Source organism: Prionailurus bengalensis, chromosome C2 (assembly GCF_016509475.1).
Source record: "Prionailurus bengalensis isolate Pbe53 chromosome C2, Fcat_Pben_1.1_paternal_pri, whole genome shotgun sequence".
NCBI lineage: Eukaryota > Metazoa > Chordata > Mammalia > Carnivora > Felidae > Prionailurus > Prionailurus bengalensis.
The window spans coordinates 68,201,691-68,212,137 of record NC_057350.1 but is presented as its reverse complement, the minus strand read 5'-3'; the positions used below and the strand labels follow the sequence as shown (position 1 = coordinate 68,212,137).

General features: G+C 37.6%; 1 pseudogene; it reads right to left on the bottom strand.

The window, feature by feature from the left end:
• Nucleotides 1–4,674: 4,674 nt before the first annotated feature.
• On the bottom strand, nt 4,675–5,125 carry LOC122492360 (annotated as a pseudogene).
• Between the last annotated feature and the right edge of the window lie 5,322 nt (nt 5,126–10,447).

The window sequence follows — 10,447 nt, the reverse complement described above, 5'->3', positions numbered from 1 at the left end:
AATGGGATATATAGAGAAATGGCTGGATTATCCACCAAATATTAATGATGGACTTTTAGCTGTTTATTTTTTTTAACGTTTATTTATTTTTGAGACAGAGAGACAGAGCATGAACAGGGGAGGGCCAGAGAGAGAGGGAGGCACAGAATCTGAAGCAGGCTCCAGGCTCTGAGCTGTCAGCACAGAGCCTGACGCGGGGCTTGAACTCACAGACCGTGAGATCATGACCTGAGCCGAAGTCGGACGCTTAACCGACTGAGCCACCCAGGCGCCCCTACTTTTAGCTGTTTAAAAGCCTTTTAATTTTTGTTCTTTTCTGCCTTACTTGAAATCTCTATAATAAACTGTTTTGCTTTAATATTTATTTATTTTTAATGTTTATTTATTTGTTTTGAGAGAAAGAGAGAGACAGCATATGTACATGAGTGGGGGAGGGGCAGAGTGAGAGAGGGAGACAGAGAATGCCAAGCAGGCTTTGCACTGTCAACATAAGCCTGATGCCAGGCTTGAACTCACGAACTGCGAGATCATGACCTAAGCCAAAATCAAGAGTCAGATGCTCAAATGACTGAGCCACCCAGGCCTCCCAGCCATGTTTTGCTTTAATGAGAAACAATAGGAACAGATTTCTTACAGAAAAATGTTGGAAGCAAATATTGCAGAATATTAACAGTAAGTTTGACTTGTAGATATCAATGATTGTCACTTGTGTGGGCATGTGTTTTCCTGCACTGAACCCCCCAACAATCTTTTGATCTTTTGAGCAACAGAAGTGTCATCCAATATATGGAAAGCCTTTCAAGGTGCTTTACTTAAAAGGAGACAACACTCATTTGGCTGTGCACACACCGGTGTGTTGATTTAAAATAAATTAGTAAGTAATTTTATGCCTCATCCATAGCCCACCTGTACAGTTGTGCCCTTGGTTCACTCCTGGAGGCAGAAGGCCACAATCATGGCATGGCTCAGCTTTCTCATATGTGTGGGCAAAGACTCTCTTTCCATCTGTTATTCCGAGTAGTGAGACAGCCATATTTTGGAGAATAGCCAAGGCAATGATAAAACTACTGCTTCCTTTCTTCTACCCTCCCCCTTAGTGGTCCAGAAAACTCTGGTTAATGTCCTTCCAGTGGCACAGATTAGTCTCTTGGTGATGCATTCCACACTCCTGAGGTTAATAAATGACTCTAAAGAAAAGCAAGTAATTTATCATGGGCTTTTGTTGTGACCCTTAATCCAGTCAATGAAAAAATACTGTGCTATGGGTGCTTTCAAATAAGGAATTGGTCTCACTGCCCCATTGCCACGTGTCCAGTTAGGGGACATGGTATTTTCCTTGTTACTTTCATTCCAAGAAGTCCTTAGCAGCCAAGAGAGATTTTATTTGGCTAATGTCTAACCATTAGAATCTAGACTGTAAAGCATTCCTGTACAATCTAAGTACAAAGTGAATGACAACTGAATTTACCTGAATAGTAGTATATCTTTCTCTGTAGGGCTAGAGTTGGGACTTCAATGTGTTCTGCCTATGTCATAAGATGATCTTGATGTTCTGGGTCCATTCCCATCCCTCCTACCCAGTCCACTCTCTCCTTGAGATTTTTTAACATTTTGAACTAAGAACAGTAAGGTTGTGTCTGCATCCTCTTGTCTGAGTCATCCAAGTGATAGACTGGAGAACTTGGTTCTCTTCCAGCTCAGAAACTGCCTGTCCATACCCCCTTTAAGATACCATAAAGCTACAATAGATGTTCTGAGGAAAGAAAGCTTTTTTTTTTTTTTCCAGAGGCCAGCACAAATTGCAGACTTTAATGAGCAAAATGGATATTCTCCATTAAAGATTCTCTAAAGAATCTTCAAGTAGATACTGTAGGTAGAAAAAAATAGCAGAGTCATAAAGTATAATAAAGACAGCAGAGTCATAAAGTAATTTGCTAAAAGAGCAAATTAAAGAATCTGGCAAATGAAAGATCAGAAGGACAAAGGGATAAGGAAATAGTATACAATAACAACAAAAATGCAAGTACTTCCAAAGGTCACCTTGGAGTTTTCAAGTGTTGAGGAGCTAAATGTGGGTAGACAGTGCACTGATATAGGTCCAGGATAATTGGCAGAATTTGGTCAAGTGGAACAAGCACATGGAAGAAAATAGAAAGATATCTTCACGTGGGGGGCTTGTACCTCTTAGAAACCACAGCTGAAATAGTCAAGAACCAGCTTGTGCAAGTCGTCTTAAATTATCTTTGACCTCTCTTTGCTATGGTTGTCAAATTGGCATATAAAAATGAATGTTGATTTGAGTAATTTAGATAGGTGTTTTTGATACTGGCTTAACAACTATACCCAAATAGTAAGAAAAAGATAGAAAGGTGTCTATAATGCCTATAGGCAATATATGGGCCCCAGGGTCAGGTGACTACTAAAGCAGTGGTTTGTTAACAAGGACCAGGAGGACCAAGAACACTATCATACCCATCCTTGGCCTAGACTTCTTATGTCGTATGATGTCCAGGTATATATATTTCAATCTTAAAGAAAGGGATCCAGATAAGCTAGTTCATGTCTAGAGAAGGCAGACAGGACAATGAAAGCTTGAAAATGAAGCCATGAGGAGGAAACATTTGTGGGAATGAACTGTGATAGTTTGTCAGGAGAAAAGAACTCTTAGTTGGGACATGATTGGAGTCCTCAGGATGCTGAAAGAGGTCTTAGGTTTTTTTTCTCAGTGGGACCAAGAATAGGACTGGACAGACAGGCAGAAATTCAAGGGAGCCAGATTTTAACGTGATGTAAAAAAGAATTTCCTATTAAAACTGTACAGCAACGTACTAGGTTTTCAAAAGCATGAGAAAAGTTTCCTGTTGCAACAATTAAGACTATGCAACAATGGAAATACAGGCCTCCCAAAGTGAGGGTGTAAAAGTATTCAGAAAGAGGCTGGATGACCAGGTGTGAGGGAAGTGGAGGGCCGTAGGTGAGTGTGGACAGGTGATTTGCATGTCCCACTGGAAGAATCTACAATTCTAAGAACTATATTGAATTTATACTGTACCTTTCTTTTTTGGAACTTAAAGTACTTTTACTTCTAGCCTCACGAGAGTAGTGAATCACAGAATAATGAAGCAATTTGCTTAAAAATTGTTTGTAGCTAATTTGGAATCAAAACCCTTCATAGGGGTATAATTCTCCATGTTTTCTATACACATACACATATGAAGCTACTTGAGTTTACCTAGAGGCAACATGCTACATATATCCAAGGCTTTTCAGATTTTATAGGGTAAATATAGGGATACTGATTTATATGTTTTAATGTGTCAGTAAATTGAATCAAACAGTCCTAATGACAAACACGTAAAATAAAATAAATGAATGCTGTTACCTAGGTTGACTTCTGGCTAATCTCTCTTGCTGTATAGGCCCAACAGGTGAGGACCACCTCTATGGTTCCTTCCAGCTCTGCTGTATTATACACTAACTATCAAAGCTAGAGACAGCATTAAGACATGATGTCCCAGACAGCCAGCTAGCCCTTGACAGGAAGTTGGCAGGCAGCAGGCATGAGAGGGGAATGGAGACCTTACCCTCTTCTTATTTTTTAGCAGTTGCCGATTTACACCATAGATGAGTAAAAACCCAGTATCAGAAGCATCCTCTGACCTCATTACTATGTGCAGAGTTAGTCTTTGGTTCTCCCTGGCACCTCTGGTATTGCTTTCCCTCCATTAGGGCAATGGATTCAACTTCTTCTTTAACGTGATTCTCCATGTTCCACCCCTGCCACGTCACTGGCCCTGAGCCCATGTAAAAGTGTCTGGCAGGGACTGCAGCTCCTGAAAAGATGAACATGACTTTAAGGCTTGTACTCTTGCAGTACCTTCCCTTTTCTTATCTACTTTAAGAATAAACCCAGTTTATCTGCTTAATAGGAAACTTGCATTAAGTTTGTTACTTCCTGGGGCTTGGGCTTCTGATTTACCCAGCACTTACTGTCTTACTTGGCAGAGGCCCATCTCTGTGGGGAACAGATCTTAGCAAGGAATTGTCACTTAAATGGCCACCCTGTCACTGCCCCCTCCTAAAAGCTATGCAGGTCTCACTGTCATCTTTCCCCTCCATGTCCTTTGTTGGATGCAGATTGAATAATCAGCCCCACCTGATTTATTTGCTTGTTTGTGGACTGCCTTCATACTTTCCCATGAGTTCCTTTCATGTTCTGTCCCAAATCTCCCATTTCCTCCTGTGTTTCCCTCTTTCATTTCTCCCATGTTTGGAGTGGCCATCTGTCATCCTCCAGGGATGGTACTCATGGTTGCAGTCTCCCTCCTTCCTTCTCAGGCACTTTTTTTAAAAAAATATTTACTTATTTATTTTGAGAGAGAGAGAATGAGTGGGGCAGGGGAGAGAGAGAGGGAGACACAGAATCTGAAGCAGGCTCCAGGCTCTGAGCTATCAGCACAGAGCCTGACACAGGGCTTGAACTCATGAACCGTGAGATCATGTCCTGTGCTGAAGTCAGATAGATGCTCAACCAACTGAGCCACCCAGGCATCCCTCAGGCACTTTAATAATTTTGTTTCCTTGTCTCTGGATTGTCACTGTTGGGATGTTTTAAGGAGCCGGTTAGGGCAGCGTTTCTTTTTTTCTTTTCTCTTTCTTTTCTTTTCTTTTCTTTTCTTTTCTTTTCTTTTCTTTTCTTTTTTTAAAACCAGAACATTTATCTTGTGACTAATCATTGGATCCTTCAGATGAACTGGATGCTGCAACAGCCACCCTCTTGGGTTTAGGTGTGTTCCTTCACAGAATCCATGTCTGAATCTGCGGCACACAATTTTTGGGTGCCTCTTTTGACCAGTCCCAGTGGTATTTCGTCTTTTAGCTTTGCCACTCCAGTTATACTTTCTCTTCTGCTTGGCAAGATAGACACATTTGCCACAGGTCAATTTCTGAAGGTGGTAGGACTTAGAGCCACAGCAGCAGCACAATGCGTGCATCTTATTGCAATGCTTTTCAAATGATGACATCCCCTTCATCATATTGTTTCCATGATGGAGACCAAAAAGAAGACTAGTTTTCAAAGTGTGGTTCTGGGACCAGCAGTATCAGCATCACCTGGGAACTTCTTAGAAATGCAAATTCTCAGGGTGCCTGGGTGGCTCAGTCAGTTAAGTGTCTGACTTCAGCTCAGGTCATGATCTCATAGTTCATGAATTCAAGCCCTGTATTGGACTCTGTGCTGACAGCTCAGAGCCTAGAGCCTACTTCAGATTCTGTGTTTCCCTCTCTCTCTGCCCCTCCCTGCTTGCACTCTGTCTCTCTCTCGAAAATAAACAAAACATTTTAAAAAGTTAAAAAAGAAATGCAAATTATCAGTCCCTACCCCAGGGACTCTGAGTCATAAACTCTGGGTTAGGGCCCACCAATGTGTGATTCTGATATCCACTCACTGCATTAGGAGCTGGTTTTGGCTGGGACTCAAAACCACTCCAATCCTGACTTCAAGGTTTTGGAGGGAAATGTATCTACAGAGAATATTAGCTGGGGCTCTGGCCCCAAACCCCAGTGTCAAATTCTAGTGGGCCACATGGAAAATCCTTCTTCTCTACTACACTAGCCTAAGTAATCTATTTTTTTTTTGCATTTATTTTTATTTTTATTTTTTTCAATATATGAAGTTTATTGTCAAATTGGTTTCCATACAACACCCAGTGCTCATCCCAAAAGGTGCCCTCCTCAATACCCATCACCCACCCTCCCCTCCCTCCCACCCCCCATCAACCTTCAGTTTGTTCTCAGTTTTTGTTTTTTTTTTGTTTTTTTTTTCCTCCTAAGTAATCTAGATCTAAGGCATATGATTTTGCCTCTTGCTCCAAGGCTAAACTTGAGTTGAGCTCTTTCCAATCAAGCATGAGAAAAGTGTGCTCCAAAATATAAGGCAGCTCAGTCACTAGAGATGCCAAACACTATATGTAATGATGAAATGTTAAAAACCCTCCTTTCAAAATCAGGAACAAGACAAGAATGCCCCATCATCATTTCTCTTTCACATTTTCCCAGAGGTTTTAGACAATTTAGTGATATGAAGGTATCAAAAGTATAAGGTTTAGAAAAGAAAAATAAAATTATCATTAATTATAGACAAGATAATTTTAGAATCTACATAAAAATAATTAGAATTAATAAGATAATTTACCAAAGTTTCCAGATATGTAGTAGGTAAAAGTCAATTGCATTTCTATTAATCATCAATAACAGAAATATATACTTTGTAAAAAAAAGTAAGTTTCTCAAGAAGAGAAGGAACTAAATATGTATAAGATTTCTTTTTGGAGAGAACTTCACATTACTGAAAGACACTGAAGACAATCTAAATAAATTGATATCTCTGTTCACAGAAGACTCCATATTGTTATCATGTCTATTCTTCCCAAATTGATCTATAGAAACACTACAATTCTAATAAAAATCTCAACAGATATGTGTATGTATACACTTGCCATCAGGTGTGTGTGTGTGTGTGTGTGTGTGTGTGTGTGTGTGTGTGTTGTATGCACACACCTTGACAAACTGCTTCTATAACTTATGTGGATGAACAAAGGCCTAGAATATTCAATATTTCTGAAGAAGAAGAAAATGGAAGGGAGGCTTACCCTATCAGCTGCCAAAACAATATTATGCTGGAATAACTGAGATAGTTGATAATGGCAGGGAAGACAAATAGTAAAGAGCAGAGAACACAGAAAGAGACTCATGAATACACAGAACCTTGATAACTGACATGGTGTTGTATTGGTGGGAGAAAGAGTGGACTTTGCCTCAACAGTTTTGAGACAGCTGGTTAACCATGTGGGGAAAGTGAATTTGGATCTCTACTCAGATCATGCACAAAAATCAACTGCAATGGTTTAAGATTTAAAGGTGACAGGCAAAGGACCAGGGGCAGCAGAGTCCCACACCCCCACCTCTATCCCCACCCCTACCCGTACCCCCACTTCACCTGCCACTACTAAACTCCACTCACTCCCAGTTTCCAGGTCGGCAGATGTACTGTTGAATCTCAACAGAGTTACCTTGAACTTAGGGAATCTTTTGAAACAAAAGCAAATCCTGCCATCATGTTGCAGCCCAATACAATGTGAATTTACTTTAAAAAAATAAATGTGTTCTTCTCTGCCATTTTTAAGACAAGATTTCCATTAGCAAGGCATTCTATTTGCCATTAATCAAAGTTTATGGTTCACACAAAAAAATTTAGAAGAAAATATAAAATGTCTTATAATCCCAAGTATGGAAAGATTTCTTAAACAAGTTTTAAAAAGCACAAATAATAAAAGATGACAAATTCAATTACATTAAACTAAGAACTGTTAATGAAAAGATAAAAAAAAAAAATCCTAAAATGGAAAAGACAGGCTGCAAACAGGAAGGGGATAGTTGTAGCAATGTAACTGAAAAAGGAGTAGTATCTAGAATATACAGCATTCCTATTGAAAGAAAAAATAGAAACCTCCCAATGTCAAAGCAATGGGTAAAAGACATGAACAGGCATTTCAGAGAAATATGAATAGACAAAGAAGCACATATACATTGGTAATCAAGTTAAAACCACAATTTGGCAACAACTCAATTATTGGCAAGGATGTGGATAAAGGAGAACTGTCATACACTAATGATGGAAGTTTCAATTGGTAAAATCACTTTGGAGATTCATGTCACATTACCTAGTAAACACGAAGATGTGCATACTCTGAGCCTAGCACTTTTATCCCTAGGTAGAATGCCCTAGAGACTCTTGTATATGTGCCAAGGAATCATGTACAAAACTGTTTATAACATTTAAAAAATAACATCAGAAAATTTCAAATACCAATTGCTGATCTACAGGAGAATAGATAATCTTTGGCACACTCAGAGTGAAATTCTGTACAGCAGTGAAAATGGAACCAGAGCTATAGTCATTAACATGGATTATTTAACAAATACAATATTTTTAAAAACGCACATTGAAGAATGCAAACAGCATGATTCCATTTGTACAAATACAAAATTCAAAACAATGCAAATTAAACTATTGTTTAGGGATACAGATGTTTTTGATATAATATAGGCATTTAAAAAAATCACTCTCATTCTTCAAAACCATGCAATAGTAACAGAAATTATGGACTGTTTTCCTTATGGAAAAAATTCTAGATAACTTTGTAAACAGAATATTAATAAAACCAATACAAATCCTAATAAAAACATTAGTATAATTACAAGACATATTACATTCTTAATAAGTAAATATGTCTGCAAACATTAGAATTTATCTTATAGAAAAGAGGAAGATAGCTTTTTAGAAGAAGGCTTAAGGAAGGTTGAGGAAGCTGCTTTCGGGCAAAGATCCTAAGCCTGAAAATCAGGAAGAACTGTGTAACAAGCACTTCCTATTTAGGTATAAGCACTTCCCAGATAGTGTATAAGTCTAAAAGAAGTCAAGAGAAGAACTTGGGATGGGTAGGTTTTGTGTACAGAAATTCACAGTTTGATGCCTTCAGCTGTGTTAGTATACTTTGCAGTTAGCTACTGCTCCTTAGTAGTACAGAACATTTATGTGTGGAGAAAAACGTTATATAAACAATGTAACTTTTGTGTATATTGACACAATTCCCTTACTCATTGTATTAAAGTAACACAAGTTGTAGCATAATGAACTGAACATACATATATTTCATAAAACTATAAAGTAAAGGAATGTGAAATACAAATTTGGCAGTAGTTCATCTCTTTGGAGAAAGGAACAGGATGGGCTTGATTAGAGGCACAGAGGGGTTCCAAAGAATTAATATTCTTAAGCTGATTATGGGCATGCAAGTATCCATTTTATTATTATTCTTTAATATTCATATAATATATATACATTACATATCTCTAGTATGAATATTTCATAATAAATCAAGCAATGTTTGATATTTTCATTGTAAAATGTTAGGAAAATATAAAATGAAGAATCAAAAATTGAAGTTAGTTATGTAATTTACTAGGAAAAGAAAATAAGTGTTTTTTGGTTTAAAAACAAGAATTGCTACCTGTAAAATATGCTAGCAATGTACAAAGTATAAAGAAGAAATCAAAAGAAACAGAAAATTAAAAATCACCCCAAAGTCCATCACCGAGAGATCTTTTGATGACTATATATACACATACATGTATAATTTTACAGAAAAAAAAATTTTTTTAATGTATTTTTTTTATGACCAGAATGTCATAAATTCTGGTCTGCAACCCAGTTTTTTTCATTAAACAATATGTATTTCTTTCCATACGTATGTAATAGTCATATTTAATGACTTCATAGTGATTAGTGGTATATCAAACTTACATAACCGAGCATTTACTGCTGGGTATTTAAGATATTTCTTAGTTTCTTTTTGCTATTACAACCAATATTTCAATTAACATATTTTCAAATACTTCTTTAACACTTGTTCAGTTACATTATTATTATTATTATTATTATTATTAGAGATGGAAATACTGTGTCATGAGCTTTTTTGTGTTTGTTTTTGGCCAAGGATAATTTTCTCTTTTCAAAGATCACTTGCTTTAAAAAAAAAAAACCAATATATACATTTTTTAAATACAAGGAGTGCTAACTGATATTTTGTTTTAGTAAGTTATTTTCTAAGGTTAAACTATTCCTTCTACAATTGGTTATGCTCTAAAGAAAAAGCATGAATTAGAAAGCTCCACACCCCCCTCAGGGAGCCTGAGTGGTGGAACTTGTTTTTAAAATATCTGAAAAAAAAAAAAAAAACACTTCAGAGAAGGTCCAAATCAAAGGCTGAAATGATTAGACTAAGGATTACCAGCTGAATGGAAAGTATAAATAGATGAAAGACAAACAGGTGGACTCTCTAGAAGCAGAAATGGGGACTTAAAAGATGTCAGTGAAGGAAGCCAGCAGAGAGATGATCAAAGTGATGAGAGCAGAAGGAAAAGCTGAAGGAAGAATGGGAGGCACTTTCCAAAGACACCTTGAGACCTGAAAGAAGGGGAGGCAATGTGGTGAGTTGGAGGAGATGGATGTGAGTCAGCTGCAGGAGGCGGTTGGAAGGTGATCAGGTCAAGAAACCAAAGTGCACTGAGTCAGAGAAAAAAACTAACGAAAGCCTGCATTAAAGAAACCAAGAAGATGGAACTCAAATGTCAGTAGAAATGGTTGTTTGTGGAGGAAATAACAAATATAAAAAGGAGCACTGGTAAATATGAACAGCATTCATAGATCTTATAATTTAAAAAAAGTGTGAAATTTTCTTCACAGTGTGAATGAAGTTAAGGAAAAGTGGCTACTGCTCTAGAGGAAAAATGAGGGCTATCAGGGTTCACACAACCAGGTAGCAGAGGGAAGAGAGGATGTTTAGTTAGTTTAGACCAGGAAAAGGATTTGGATCAAACAAGCTCT